This window comes from Phalacrocorax aristotelis, chromosome Z, assembly GCF_949628215.1.
Source record: "Phalacrocorax aristotelis chromosome Z, bGulAri2.1, whole genome shotgun sequence".
Taxonomy (NCBI): Eukaryota; Metazoa; Chordata; class Aves; order Suliformes; family Phalacrocoracidae; genus Phalacrocorax; species Phalacrocorax aristotelis.
Genome location: NC_134311.1, coordinates 11,085,109 through 11,101,267, shown reverse-complemented (window position 1 = coordinate 11,101,267; position 16,159 = coordinate 11,085,109). Strand labels below are relative to the sequence as shown.

The following is a 16,159-nucleotide window of genomic DNA, read 5'->3' as shown; positions in this document are numbered from 1 at the left end:
CTGGTAACGTCCCTGACTACTACAGGCACTGCAGTGAAGAGAATTAACTCTATCCCAGCCAAAACCAGCGCATTCTCCACCCCTTATTCCACACCATTTACACCATGCCGAGGTCCCATACCATCCAATACAGCCTTACCAGCCACTACCCCTTCCCTTCCCATCCTTTCACATAATACACAGACATTAGTCCCTCGGTCTATGGATCTTCCCTGTAAAATGTCCATTAAAATGTCCACTGAGTTCACCCAGTCCATGACTCTGGGCTCCATCTGTTGTATCAGTCTTTCAGGGTGGGAGAGATGGTGTGTGCAGTGTTGGATTGCTGCATACTGAGTCAGTCATTGTTCCATCACTGCTGCACTTTGCTTGTTTCATCAAAGTTCATCTTCCATTAATTGGGAAATTTGTACTGTGATATCATTGACATGGCATATAGCAACCACAGAGGAGATGGCATAAAATATTTATAGCAGTTTGCATTAGGCCGTTCAGTTCATTGGCTGTTTTCACCCAAAATCAAATCCCCTTGAGGCACACATTGGAATTCTCCATCCTCCCTTATCACTCACCAAGCACACCCAGGTCCTCAAGCAAAAGCAATCTCACAAATGGGTTTGCCTTTGCCCAAGGCAGGAATAAGCCAGACTGTTTTTCCCAGCATATTTTTGATGTGCACTACAGTGACTCTGTCCCCTTCCACAATATGTAGGATTTCTGACTGGGCAGGGCCAGCTTGATTGGCAGATCCCCTAGTGTTGACTAACCTTTGCTAAATGTGTATCCTAGTGTTTAAATGTTCTACCCCCCATTGCTCTCAGCGTCGTCTTTAATATTCCATTATATCTTTCAATTTTCCCAGAGGCTGGTGCGTGATAGGGGATGTGATACACCCACTCAATGCCGTGCTCTTTGGCCCACGTGTCTATGAGGCTATTTCGGAAATGAGTCCCGTTGTCTGACTCAGTTCTCTCTGGGGTGCCATGTCGCCACAGGACTTGTTTCTCAAGACCCAGGATAGTGTTCCTGGCAGTGCCATCGGGGATGTGATGTGTTTCCAGCCAGCCAGTCGTTGTTTCTACCATTGTAAGCACATTGCACTTGCCTTGGCGGGTCTGTGGGAGTGTGATATAGTCGATTTTCCAGGCCTCCCCATATTTATATTTCAGCCACCGTCCCCCATACCACAGAGGCTTTACCCGCTTCGCTTGCTTGACTGCAGCGCACGTTTCACATTCGTGGATAGCCTGTGCAACAGCATCCATGGTCAAGTCCACCCCTCGATCACGAGCCCATCTGTATGTTGCATCTCTCCCTTGATGGCCTGAGGTGTCATGGGCCCACCAAGCTAGAAATAGTTCACCCTTATGTTGCCAGTCCAGATCCACCTCAGCCACTTCAATCTTGGCAGCCTGATCCACCTGCTGGTTGTTCCGATGTTCTTCAGTGGCCTGACTCTTGGGGACGTGAGCATCCACATGCCGTACCTTTACAACCAGGTTCTCTACCCGGGCAGCAATATCTTGCCACGATGTGGCAGCCCAGATGGGTTTGCCTCTGCGCTGCCAGTTGCTCTGCTTCCACTGCTGCAGCCACCCCCACAGGGCATTAGCCACCACCCAGGAGTCAGTATAGAGATAGAGCACTGGCCACTTTTCCCGTTCAGCAATGTCTAAGGCCAGCTGGATGGCCTTTACCTCTGCAAACTGGCTCGATTCACCTTCTCCTTCAGCAGTTTCTGCTACTTGTCGTGTAGGACTCCATACAGCAGCCTTCCATCCCCGGTGCTTTCCCACAAGGCAACAGGACCCATCAGTGAACAGGGCATAGTGCTTTTCATCTTCTGGCAGTTTGTTATAGAGTGGGGCTTCTTCAGCACGTGTCACCTCCTCCTCTGGTGATAATCAAAAATCTTCACATAGCCAGTTGCTCACTCCCCCACCGGTGGGATGGGGGAGAGAATCAGAAGGGTAAGGCTGTAGGCTGAGATAAGAACAGTTTAATAATTAAAATAAAATTATAATAACAACAGCAACAATAATGCAATGGGAAGGAGAAAAATGAGAGAGGTGAAATCCAGGCCGGGGGGAAAGCGGAATAAACACCCAAAACCAACAGCCCATGATGCAGCCGCTCACCACCCACCAACCCGGTGCCGCCCCTCCCCGAGCCGCAACCGCCCCCTGCGCGGCAACTGCCCCCGTTACTGTGCTGGTCATGGCGTCACATGGCATGGAAGGAACACCCCATTGGCCAGTCGGGGTCAGCTGTCTTGGCTGTGGCCCCGCCCCTCCCGGCCTCCTGCCCACGTGGCAGAGTGCGGGAAGCTGGAAAAAGTCCCTGACTAATGCAGCCACTACAGTGACGAGAATTAACACTTTCTCAGCCCAAACCAGCACAATCATATAAATTAATATTTTCTTTCTTCTCCCAGGAAAAAGCTTGTGTGTGTACTTCTTATGAATTAATGGAGGTTTTGCAGATTTAAGAAATATTAAAAAAGGAGATAAGTAGCATTTATAATTGTTTATGACACTGGGAGGGTGACAGGGCAGGAAATATTTATTCCTTTTTCTTCTGTCCACATTAAAAATCTTAGCTACATTATCACCTAGTTTAAATGACCCTCAGTAGAGGTACTCTTGTTTATATCCTCTGAGGCACAATGCTTTTAGGACTGTTATTCCGGTTCCTTCATCGCCTATTTTGGGATAAATCCCACCATACTGAGCTGGTCCAAAAGGGAGCAGAAGTAAAATTGCTGACATGTAAGTAGCCCATGTTCATATCCCTCTTCTGCTGATTTGGAGAGGTAAGAGGTGGAGAGACTGATCTAAATGAGTCGGCAAAACTATTTAGAGTCAGTCTGCTTTGAACTACTTACATTGAGGCTGTTGGCCAGCCAACAGTCTGTTGATTGACACACATGCAATTCCAGCTAAGCAAAATTCCAGCTTGTACTCAATACAGACTTCAGCTCTGCTTTGAAAAAAAGTATTCAGCAACATTAGTTCTCATTCTAAAGTAGAATTAAAAGCAAACTATGGAACCTCAAAAATTATTGTTGAATGGGATTTTTATTCCCTGGTAGTCTTTGCTAATGATTTTGCTGATAATACCCACTTGAACCCAGTCTAAAGGAACACAGGTAGGACACTGATAATCCTTTCATCCATCAGTTGAACTCTTTGCTGTAAAAAGAATTTGAAACTTAGCTCTTTCTAAACTGTTTTTAGTGAGTACGGTTTCCAGAAAACCTGAGAGCAGCAGAGTTATTGTTGGCATAATTGCTGTGTGTGTACTTTGGGAGAGAGGATTGGAACATTAGCCCCACCACACGCTGATACACACTGCTGAAACAGTTGTTCTCATAATCAGGTGCTGGAGGGCATTGTCTTTATCCTGCTTTAATAACTCTCAAGCCAGGTGCACCTTAATCCATCAAGTTGTTTGTTGTGGGTTTTTCACATAACATGAGGAGATATGTACTTACTATAAAGTCTTATCACAGATAGATTTAGTAGTTGTTACAACCTCAGAATATGTGTTGGTGCCTGTCAACTCAGGTGTAACTGAGCACAGTGTGTTTCTGACAGCGCTAGTAGAGACAGAGTGGCAAAGATATCCTACAAACAGCTGCTCTTGGGAGCTTTACTGATCACAAACTTAACTCTTGAATTATGTAAATTGGTAAGTAACAGGAATATATCCATTTGAGAGCATTGGGATGGCTACAGCAGTCCTTTTGCTTGCAACATAAATAGCAGATTTTGCTGCTTCTCGCAGTCACACTGGCCAGAGAGTAATCTAAATGGAGTGAACTCTGGGGTGATGTTAAAGGAGGCAAGAAAGGTAGAGTGGGTTCCTTTTGAACAGTTTAAACTGGCCTAATGTGAGGCATTAGAAGAAGCTGTAAATTAAAGTTCAGTAGGGAATTGTTGTAACTTGCCACTTCAAATAACCTTTTGTTAACTGCATTTTTGGCCACACACTTATTTTCTGGTTCCTCATCTATACTTGCCCCAGCTTAGGATGTGTAGGATGCTGTAGCTTATGGAAATTTATTGTCCTGCTCCAAATTCCTGGTTCAGTGAGGTGGATTTAGTTACAGTTAAATTATTGTGATAAAAACATTCTCAAAACTAGGTTAGCCGAGGAGTAGTATGAAAAAGTCTTTATAGCAGGTGTCATTTGTGATGGTCTTACGTTGTCTGCAATACCGCGTTAGGAAAAGGTTCTACAAATGAGATAAGATTTCACTTTATTTTATTTAAAAGACAAAATATAAGAAGAAAACAGATGCCATCAGAAACAGCTTCCACTACAGAGCATCATGCGAGTCTGATTCTAGCAATGAGTTCTTGGCTATGATACTGAGAGCAGAATGGTAGAAAAACATTTTCTCCCTAGGGAAGCTCCTTCACACACACACACCACTTCATTCTCATGGTTTTCTGCCAGCTCCTGGAGACTTTTTTATGAAGAGCTAAAGGGAGAACCTTGTAGTCTATAAGGGGCATCTTCATACTGCAGGCGTGGCCTTTATCCTTCCTGCATGCATTGCTATCAAGTTGCTGAAATGCACTGCTATGTGTATGCTGGTGAGCAGCGGAGGTGGCGGACTTTGCTAAAACAGTCACACTAGCACTGTGCAGAATCTGGGCAGCACAAGAGAAATCAGCATGCTCCCTTTTTGGTATTCAATTCTGTGGCTCTCATGCTCTGACTGGGATAAAATTTCAGCTTCAGAGAAATTAAGTAAAATTCTAATCTCTGTCTTCTCAAAATATTCCCTTCCCATAGTTGTTCACAATGGCATACTATGTTTTGATAAAGGAGTGAATTTCAAAATGTGTACTGTGGTTCTCTTGGGCTCTACTTTGCTTTACTGTCTACTAATATTATTGATGATTTTTCAGTGTTACATAGGTTCACTGCGCTCATTTTCCATTACCTTGATTTAAATACAAAGTTGCCTACATAAAGGCAAGTCTTGGCTTTTCTGTATTAATGCTATAATTAACTCAGTAGAAATATATCTATAGCATACCATGGACTAATCATAGTCACTTTTCTTGGTGAAAGACAGAATTTTTTAGGTGGAGTGGAGGTAGATGAACACAGCATTTTTCTTGTTCCATTTAGTAATGGCATGTTAGTGGTATTGTTCTCAACCTCACGTCAGAAAATGTCCAAGTGCAAAAAATGAATTACAGTATCACTTCAAAGATCTTTAAAATATGAGAAGCAGCTGCCAGTGAAAAATGAGACTAAGCCACCAAGAATAAATAAGTGATGGAGGCTGCTGTATGGGTAGAGAAAAATAAGGACCTAATGCTATTTAAAGTAGGACAGTATGAAAAGGGATGTGATGTGACCAGGATGGGGATCTCCTGGTCATGTACCTTCCTATAGCACATACAGCCAGCAATACATTCCTTCTGTTGCTGTGATGAATTTGATTCCTGATAAAGGGTTCTGGCAATACATACTTTTCCCATGGATGTAGATGAGTTGATTGGGGCTGAATAATTTTAATTTTCCTATAGCTGCAAGATTGTATCTGCTCTTGTGTGCTAGAAGTGAATTCCCATAGTTATACCATGAAATAAACACTCAAGATTCTGTTTTTTCTTACTGTGGTAATCAGCATGCTAGACAAGATTATATATAAAATGAGGATAGAAATTCATTCATCTGTAATTATGTGATCTAATTTGGCATCTAACTATATGATAAGAAATCAGTGATTAACTTTCCTTTCAAAGTCTTTGTTCATCAGTCACAAAACAAGCTCAGTAATTTCCCTTAGTTATTGTGAGAACTGTGCCTTCGTTATTACATTCCTAATTGTTTTCAGTTACAGAAATTTATTTTTATAGATCACTCATCTGAGCCTTTTGGACTGGGTGCCCCATTGTTTTCAGTGTAGAAAGCAGAGCCTATAGATCATGTTAAAAGAAATTTGTATTATTGTGCTGGTACATAAAATAGGATACATATTATGTGAACACCTAACTACACATTGTATTTTTTTTCTTCTATGAGGCATTTCAATCCAAAATGTTTTATAAATATTCACAGGACATCCCGTAGTTTGTCTGAAACTCCCAAGAGCTGCATCATAAAAGAAAAAAATTAGTTTTACGTTGTAACCCATCCTTTGCGTGGAAATGTCATGTTTATCATCCAGTCAGTTCTGCAGACAGAATCTCTATGTTTTTAACTGCTAACCTGCAAATGTCTTGTTGGGGAATTTTTAGTGTATTCCTTGAGGTGAATTAAACCTGTTTATGCTTAAATATAAAAGCTTTAATGCACAAGGCATTGGACAGACTCCTACTGCCCTGAGCAGTTCTACAGGAGTCTGCAAAGGTGTGATACACATCATTTCCTTCTGTACATTTGCACTGGTGCCAAGCCCGTGAGCGTCAGCACGGGGCACCTCAGCCCAGCGTTGGGTCCATCCCCCAGCCCAGCTCTGCTGCCCAAAGGTGGCCCCTGAGCACTCGCCTTCCACGACTGATCGATCGCTGCAAGACAACACTGCGGCATTTCTTGTCTCATCACCGAGGGAAACTTCACTCCCTACAGACCTCCCTGTCTCTGGCATTCCTGCTTCCAGCCAGTTCAACCCCTTCTGCAGCTCGGCCTTCTTGTGCTCCATGCGAGGTCCTTCCTTGCCCACAAATTACCAATGATGAGCCGCTACAATATGAATTTCCCCTTCACTCTACTGGGTTTACACACAACTCTTGTAACTCGACCACATTTTCTGGATTTTCAGAGGGTCAGCAAAATGGCAATTTTAGGGCAAAAAGGCTGCTCTTTCAGTAGTTATGAAGTAGTTATGAAGCTTTCTTTGAAGCATGGGGACATGAGAATGGTAAGCTGACAGTACTTGACAGAACATTCTACCAACGGCCAAATAACACAGGCTTTTTTCTTTTTTTTTTACCTATACCTCAGTTATTTGAAGCCACTGAAGCATTTGAGTGGAAAATTTCAAACACCATAACTTTAAGCCAGGCTTTCTTCTGCTGTCTTCATTTCAGACAGATGATGTCTGGAAAATCTGCAGCCAACTGCACATTCATGCTTTGGATGCTTTATGATTCAACAAAGCTGATTCTGTGCCTCTCATTCTGCATCTGACACTAAGCTGTCTCAACTCTGTCATTGACATAGTTTTGTTTCAAGGAGGAATTTGGTCATTATTAGCAGACAGGAAAATCCAGTGGTAAACTATGAACAGAGCTCATTGGGGTAAATTAATCCCACCACCTGATGTGTTGATATATGTATCTGTCTGTTGGTTTTACAAATCAGGGCTTATATTTTTTCATTTGAATAAACAGTGCCAGAAAGTTAATTAATTAATTCTTGAGATGAAATAAATTGACTAGGTGCATGAAGTATGTTGGTCTATTGTGAGATTGTTCTAAGTGTATGAAAGTTTCTTTTTTATTAATCAAATAATATTTCAGAATATATGTAAATTTTAATGAGTGAAGTGCCTTAGTGAAATGTAATATAGTCATCACTGAGGGGTGTCAGCTACTTTCACATCAGTGATTAATGGAGCTGATAGCCCTCACTTCATTGTGGTTTTGTCAAACAGAACTCCATTATTGGTGTATATTAATTACTATTATTAGTTATTAAGTAGTATATACCTAAGGAGAAAAATGTAATTTTGCCACACCAAAAAAATCAGAACTTATCTCTAATAAGCATTTTGTTGAGACACAAATATGTGATTTATTTTCAGTTATCTACCTAGGAAATGCATTCTCTTTGAGATCAGCTTTGTGAGTTTCAGGGGTTATATAATAGATCGAAGATTTCAGGAGATTTGGGAATGACATAAGGTAGGATCTGGAATTTTATGGAATATTAATCTTCAATGAGTCATGGTGCAAATCTGCAAACCTCCTATATCTGGCCAGATTCAGTATGTATGCTTTTCAGACTGCGTTTTGTCCCCTCACAAGGGAGTCACTAGTGAGGTTGTTGAAGGTGGGGAAATACACTTTTCTTTGTGTTAGCCAATAAAGCAACAGCTATTGAGACAAGGTTACTTGGATTCTTACACCACTGTGATGGCTCCTACAGAGAACATTTAATGGCACAAACCTAAAGGATATATCTTGGATGATCCCTGTAAGCTGTGTATTTTGCTATAAAGCAGTTAAACCTGTGAAATTAAGATGAATAAGATGGTTGTACTATTTATATTGCAATAAGTCAAGCTCTGTGGTAGAACAGCCATACAGTACTTGGACTATAGCTCTTTGATATTTCAAGGGTGACAGGTAATTTCACACTTCCAGAAAATTTGATGTAGCAAGTCCAAACTTTTATGAATTAAGGCATTTTCAAAGGGGTGGGAAATAAATATTTTCAGGCAGTATTTAAAAAAAATATGTCAATGCTATATACGTACTATATATATATGTCTGTGTGTAGATATATATTATCTGTATGTATATATAAAAATATAATTATACATTTATAAATATATATACAAAGTTGAACAAGGGATGGTAAGGACTGGTCACCATAGGAGTAAGCTTCTACCTAGTCTTTCAGAAAAATATGCCAGAATTGTCTCTTTGTCAAGAGGGCTTTGATATCATGTACTCAAGGGGTGAGATCCTCAAACACTATAAATTGCTATCACTTTTCTGAAATCATTCTAGATATAGAGGAGCAAAGGATCTGCTTTGGAAATTCTTCCACAATAGAGTATGAAAGAGCATGATGTCATTCACATAATAGGTGCAAGTAACAAAAGTCAGAATGGGAAAAGACTTATCAAGGTGTTCCTGTGCAAAATAAGCTGTTCCCAGTGCTCTGTCTATAATACTTTGTCCGATGTGCTGACACCAGTATTGGTAATCCAGGAGATGTCCAGTCGTTATATTCCCCTTCATTCCAAAAAAGCTGAGTAAAAGGTTCGTGCTAGGCATGTTATTTTCTGTATTCTGTAAGATTGGTATTTATTTTTGAACAGTTGGTTAACTGCTGCCACAGCAACCAGTGCTGCAAAGGATGTACAAAATATTGTTGATTCATAAAATGGTTGATTCATAAAATGGTTGCTTTAGAAAGCTTTCTTGCTTTGTAATACAAAATAAGCTGAAATCCAGGCTGGGAGACTGGAGTGGGTAAGAGTGTATATTACAGTGGACCTTCTTCTTGGAAACCTCAAAAGAGGAACTGAGGGACTGAACACATTAGCCTTCTCTCTTAAAGGTAGCTTTTAGTCAGAAAGGAGCATGATACTTGGTACCAAAGAAGCTTGCAAACTGTGCTAAGTAAAAGACTTCAGATATCAGAAATTTTTATCCTAAATGAATTTAGTTACAAAAGTTTTAACAGATCAATTTTATTTTCAAAGGTGCAGTGATCGTCTCCAGGACTTGAACCCACTAAGTCTAAAGGTACATTACTTATACTTTCCATAGTAAAACAACTTGATCTGAATATGTCTTGTATTACTATTTTCAGTTATGTTGCAAGAATGTTAAAAATGAAAGTGTTTTAGTTTTCTTTTTACAAATGTTAGCTATTTTTTTCTACATGAAAGAGCTGGGATGTATATTGTGTTCTTTTGGTTGACCATGGCAAGCTGATCACAGGTCATATATCTCACCGTTCTTAAATGGATGGAACAGGTTTAATTGATTCATGGACTGATAAGTTTTGTTCAGTTTTGTGACTTTCAGTCTTAAATCATGAAATCTGAAAAAAAGAAGAAAAATGTAGTGCAATCTCTGCACAGCTTTATTAAGCATTTCTTTATTGAATCCTAGTTATGACAGAATGCGTATCAAAGCTCAAGTTCCTGCAATACATTATTTTAGAACTTCAGCTTTCCATTGTATATAAAATGAGGCCCTAGATCTAAGACTAGGGAGGAGAAAAGAAAAAAAAAAGAAGAAATGGAATTTTAGAGACTCAGGAATTAGATAGAAAACAAAAACGCAGCAATCAAAAATGTCCTCTCCATTTTTAGTATTTGATTTTACAGTAGCTGGTGCTTTTCATTCATGGGACTGAGATGTGTCATAGCTGTTACATGAAGCAAAAGATCTGTTCACATATGGGTAACGTGCTTCATAAATGACCCACTGGAGTTGCTGTTAGTGTTCAGAGCAACTGGAAGCCCTGTGATGCACCCCACAGCAACCACTGTAAAAACGTCTGACTCCATTCCACCAACAGGCAGTGAACCAACCAGTAGTAAAAATAGCCAAGTCAGCCAGTCTGTAACATGAGAAGTAACACTTCTCATGCAGCAGTACTTGTCCGAAAAAATTTCCTGATCCCAGTGTTGCTACCCTATTAATTCCAACTAGTTGGCATGCTGCTCTTACCTTCAGATTAACTTCTGAAAACTGCTAGGTATGTGATTTCAATGGTTTCAAGCCAGTTCTCAGTAGGTGACTATCCTAGTAAATTTGGATTTGATTAACATGTTTTGTTGGCTGGTCAGGGAGGACAGAAGTCAAACTCATCATGGGGAAGGGACAGCCGTGTTGTTCTCAGGGGTGCATATTCTGCCATGCAACAATTAGCTGGTATCAGTTTTCTAAACGAACAACTGTTGACACTTGTAGCCTTTGCACTTGATGTTAGAAACTGTGAGCACACATATACTATAACCACCACTAAATATGTATCAGTACAGCATGGAATTTTTTTTCACCCTACACAACAGCTTCAAAAAGACTCACAAATCTATAATGAGGAATTCAGATGGCACCATCACACTACTGTATTTTCTGAAAGTTTCCACGCTCTGTTTTAGCACCTTTTCACTTTCTTCTTTGATTTGTTGCTACCTCTGGAATCACCTCTGTCATAAACCCACGGAGAGGATTGAAAATCCAGAACCAACATTTAAAAGAACTAATCAAAATCAATATCACATTCATTGCATCTGTGTTCTTTTCTCCCCACTAGCTCTTTCCCCATCCTTTGCCTGAGCTCTTGATTCAAATGGTAAACCCTTGGGTCAGTTAGTGTCTCATGCTCATGTACCACACTCATGCTTCATGTACCACAGTCATGGTGTGGTACAGCAAGAAAATCCTCTTTGCTGTCCTCTTTTTCCATTAGCACTACTGAAAAAATCTGATAAATAACAGAGGGAGCAATGAGTATCTCTCCACAGATTATACAGAACCAGCCAAAGACCAGTTCCCCACATCCCTCATTTCTTTCTTCTTTGAGACCTAGGCATAGTCATGACATAGTAAGACAAGACTGGCAAAATGCTAATACTGCAAATAGGAGTGTAATTCTCAAACCTGAGCAGGATTTCAGGCCATCACAGAGTCTAAGCTCCCAAGGAGGGCAGACTGCTTTCACCAGTAATATCAGAAAGCCCCTGAATATGTGAAACTTGGGTTCTGCTTCAGTGACACATACCTGAACAAAGAGAGCACAAAACATAACCTGTTTATTTATGAATTTTGTTTTCACAATGGTGGAAATGAAACAGAAGGTGTAGGCTTGTTGAGAGTGCTTTGCTTGTTTGACTTTACTAGCTCCCATAGTGTTAGGTATTTGTTCTGTGGGACTGTGCTTTTAAAAGTATTCTCCAGACTTTAGCTTTAATGTCTCTCTAGTGTTATTACCTCAGTTCACTTTCAAAAATTGGACTACAGTACTAGTAAAAATGAACAAGCAGAGAATGAAATTTATGTTAAATATTAAACCTGTCTACTTCAATAGGGTTCTGGGGGATTTAGATATAGTGGCAAGTTCTTCTTGTGAAGATTCTTTATTTAAATGCCAGTTTTGCTCTGTGTCTGTAACTTCAAAAGTCACGGCTAATATTGTTGCACTAAAACCACTGTCTTAGCAGAGATAAAATAAAATAAGTTTTCTTCTACTGCTATAAAATAACATGCTATTATAAAACAGATTACACTGATATGTCTCAAGGTACTGTCAAGTAAGCAAAAGTTGTTGATGATTTTTTCATTCTTTCAATCATTTTATAGGATTTAACAGAATCACAGAATGGTTGAGGATGGCAGGCATCTCTAGAGATAGTCTAGTTCAATGCCCATACTCAAAGTATGATCAGCTGAAGTAGGTTGCTTAGGACTGTGTACAGTCAAGTTTTGAATATCTCCAGGGATGGAGACTCCACAGCCTCCTGGGCAACCTGTTCAGTTGTTCAACCAACCTCACAGTAAAAATTGTTTTCATATGTTCAAATAGAATTTCATGTATTTCAGTTTGTGTTTGTTGCCACTTTTCACTGGGCACCAATGAAAAGAGTTTAACTCCACCTTCTTCAACCCCTCCCAATATGTATTTATACACATTGATAAGATCCCCTTGAACTTTTTTCTCTCCAAGCTGAACCATCCCAGCTCTGTCAGCCACTCCTTGTATGAGGGATGCTCCAGTTCATCATCTTTGTGGGCCTGTGCTGGAGGGGCACTGGTATGTCCATGTCTCTTTTTGTGGAGAGGGAATAGCTGGGCCCAGCACTCCACATATGTCTCACCAGGTCTGAGCAGGGGAGAAGGATCAGCTCCCTCATCCTGCAGGCAACAACCCCCCTAATGCAGCCTCCTTTCATTGCTGCAAGGGCACGTGCTGGCTTATGGTCAGCTTGTCTCCCAGGAACTCCAGGTTCTTCTCTGCTGAGCTGGCTTCCAGCCAGTCAGTCCCCACCACACACTGGTGCTGGGAGTGTCATTCCTCCCCAGGTGCAGGGTTTTGCATTTCACTTTGTGGAACTTCATGAGGTTCCTGTTGACCCATTACTCTGAATTGTTGAGGCCCCTCTAGATAACAGCACATCCATCTGATGTATTAACCACTCCTTCCTAGTTTATATTATCTTCAAGTTACTGAGGGTGCACTCTTCCCCATTATCCAGGTCTTCACAAATGGATTAAACAGTGTTGGCCCAAGTATCCCCCCTTTAGGTGAACCACTAGTGAATGGTCTCCTCCTGCGCTTTGAGCCACTGATCACAACATTTTGATGCCAGCAGTTAGACAATTTTTATTCCACATTGGTATGCAGTTGTCTAACCTATTCTGCATCAGTTTGTACATGAGGATATTATGGGAAACAGTGATTAAAACCTTACTACAGTTGAGGTAAATAGCATCCACTGCTCTCTCTTCATCCACCAGGCTCATCATCTAATCATAGAATGCTATCAGGTGTAAAGCACAGTTTTCCCTTCATAAATCTGTGGTGACTACTCCCAATCAACTTTTTGTCCTTTATGGGTTTGGAAAGGGTTTCCAGGATTATTTGCTTCATCTGCCTGTAGTTCCCTAGATAATCCTTCTTACCCATCTTGAATCTAGGGGTGACATTACACTCTCACAGTCCTCAGGATTCTCTCTGGACTGATCTGTCAGGCCCTTTGGACTTGTATATAGCTAGGCTTTTTAAGTGTTCCCAGACATGATCCTCCTCCACCAAGGGTAAGACTTCATTGCTCCAGACATTCCCTCTGGTGTCACGATTTTGGGATTCCTGAAGGTTCCTCTTGCCAATGAAGACTGAGGTGAAGAAGGCACCAAGTTAGGTTTTTCAGTGTCCTTTGTTATGAGAGCCCCTTCCCAAGTTAGGGGTAGGCCAATACTTTCCCTAATCTTCCATTTACTGCTGATTTACTTGTAGAAGCCTTTCTTGTTGCCCTTGACACATTCAAGTCCAGATGGGCTTTAGCTGTCCTAACCCTATTTCCTGCACCCTGCTTCTACATCCTGAATGCTTTGTTATTATGGTTGCTTTTAGTCAGGATTTCATCTATTGAGGCCTCCTGCCAGCTTTATTTGACTTCTGCATGTGGCAATGGACCACCCCTGAGCTTGGAGGAGATGATCCTTGAAAATCAATCAGCTTTTTCCCCCCAAAGTGAAGAAAAAACAGATAATGAACACAAATGGATATGCTACAAGAACTCTTCAGAAGATGACAAGCAAAATAATTTCTAAATAATCTAAATAAACTGATTTGACTTTAATGTTCACAATAATCTAAATTTATGAGCTTTCCTGATCCAAAGATCTGGCATGGATATTGAGACAAAAATTGCTGGCAAGCAGTGGATATTATCAGTGTTGAGCCTTTCATTTTGTGGAAAATTATACCTTGTTGAGTAGTCATTGTATCAACTTATTTTCAGCATCTAGGATTTCAGCACAAAATTTGTGTCCCATGATTGGCCAGTTGTTTTCTTAGAATCCCAGACACTATACACAAATGTTCAGTTTTTATTCCCACTTGTCCACTTTGTATTGAATCTTAAACTTACTTGGTATAAATTTTGTTGAATTCTTGTCACATTGTTTCTCTTTGTTGGTCAGTATTCCTTCCTTAACACTTGAGATTTCTCTACAGATCTTACCTTTACTTCTATTGCTGCTGATACCTTCTTACTGTCTGTTAATTTTCATCGTGCATCTGGCCTACGAAACAGGATTGATAGGCATCATGGCTTAACCCTGATTGGCACATAAGGAGCACACAGCTGCTCGCTCACTCTCCCCCAACAGTATGGGGGGAGAATTGGAAGGGTAAAAGTGAGAAACTCATGGGCTGAGATAAAGACAGTTTAATAGGTAAAGCAATCAAAAGCTGCACACACAAGCAAAAGCAAAACAAGGAATTCATTCACTCCTTCCCAAGATCAAGCAGGTGCTCAGCCATCCCCAGGAAAGCAGGGCTCCATCACGCATAACCATTACTTGGGAAGACAAACACCATCACTCCAAATGTCCCCCCCTTCCTTCTTCTTCCTCCAGCTTTAAATGCTGAACATGATGTCATATGGTGTGGGATATCCCTTTGGTCAGTTGGGGTCAGGTGTCCCAGCTTTGTCCCCTCCCAACCCCTTGTGCACCCCCAGCCCACTCGCTGGTGGGGTGGGGTGAGGAGCAGAAAAGACCTCGGCTCTTTGTAAGCACAAGAATAAGGAAATAATCTCTGAATTATCAACACTGCTTTCAGCACAAATACAAAGCGTAGCCCTGTACTAGCTACTGTGAAGAAAACTAACTATCTGAGCTAAAACCAGAACAACAGGGAAGCTTATCAAACACAGCACTTCTTTCACATTATTTTTTTTTCTACTCGGTCTTCAGAGCTAAGTTGCTTAAGGAGTACTTATGGAGAATGTGCAAAGCCACCAGCTGACACATGTTTGACTTTTCATCCTTATTTCTGTTGTCTCCTTTCACCCAGGGATTGCCTTGTACACAGTCAGCTGTGTATTCGTCTCTGTAAGTCTGTTTCTGTAAGTGAGCGTAGACTGTTTTTAAAGCACTGTCCCAAGTCTCACCCACCACTCCAGCTCTCACACTCAGTTAGGGTGAAAGAAGGCTTTGGAGCATTCTGAAAGAGGAATCTTGTCTGTGTTATTCTGAACTGGCAGGTGATCTCCCTTTGTCAGCGCAGATGCATGGGTTTGGGTTAGTGTATTTGTAGGACTTTTGCCTGTCACTCCATCGTAGGTATTTAGAGACGAGTAAACCTCATTGGCATAGGTACCATTCCTAGCTTCTTTTTTCTACTCCAAGTTGTCCCAATTTTAAGGACTCTTCCTTCAGAGAAGTGATTGGTCAAGATCAGGCGTAAGTTCTCATCTTAATAACTGAATCCATATATTATGACTCCATTTCAGCCTGTTTTCCCTTATTCAGACTCAGGAATGCCCCCTGGCTATGTTATTAGCAAATTCTAGTTTCTGGAGATCTTGACCTTTATGCAGCTGATTTACACCTTGATCTTATTACCTTCTGCCTTTCTCAGTTGCATTAAAGATCAAAGTTGTTTCAGTTTGGTCATACAATTCCTGATGCATCCAAATCTGAAATCTTATCTGATTGTTCTCTTTACCCTGTAAAATGCAAAAATTTCATGCAAATTTAGTGGAATATCCGGTGCATTTAACTTTGGCCATACACAGTCTGACATATTCTGAGAATTTTACAACAACAATTGAATAAAACTTTCCCATTGCCTTTCTGGAAGATATTCATTAAAGTTTTACTTCTTGTTTAGACTCCTTTATGTGTCTATGATATTACATTTCTAGGGAAAACTTTCTTGCTGCCCCATCAGAGAATTTACTATGGAAATAACAACCAAAATAAAAGCACCCTTC

General features: G+C 40.8%; 1 protein-coding gene across 1 annotated transcript in view; it reads left to right on the top strand.

Annotated features, from left to right (window-relative positions):
• Positions 1-16,159, top strand: part of LINGO2 (leucine rich repeat and Ig domain containing 2) — a 539,216-nt gene that overhangs the window by 351,500 nt on the left and 171,557 nt on the right. Inside the window, exon 4 of the mRNA XM_075078781.1 lies at positions 9,404-9,446. The gene's annotated coding sequence lies outside the window, so the exon portion shown is untranslated. The remainder of the gene's footprint in view (positions 1-9,403; positions 9,447-16,159) is intronic.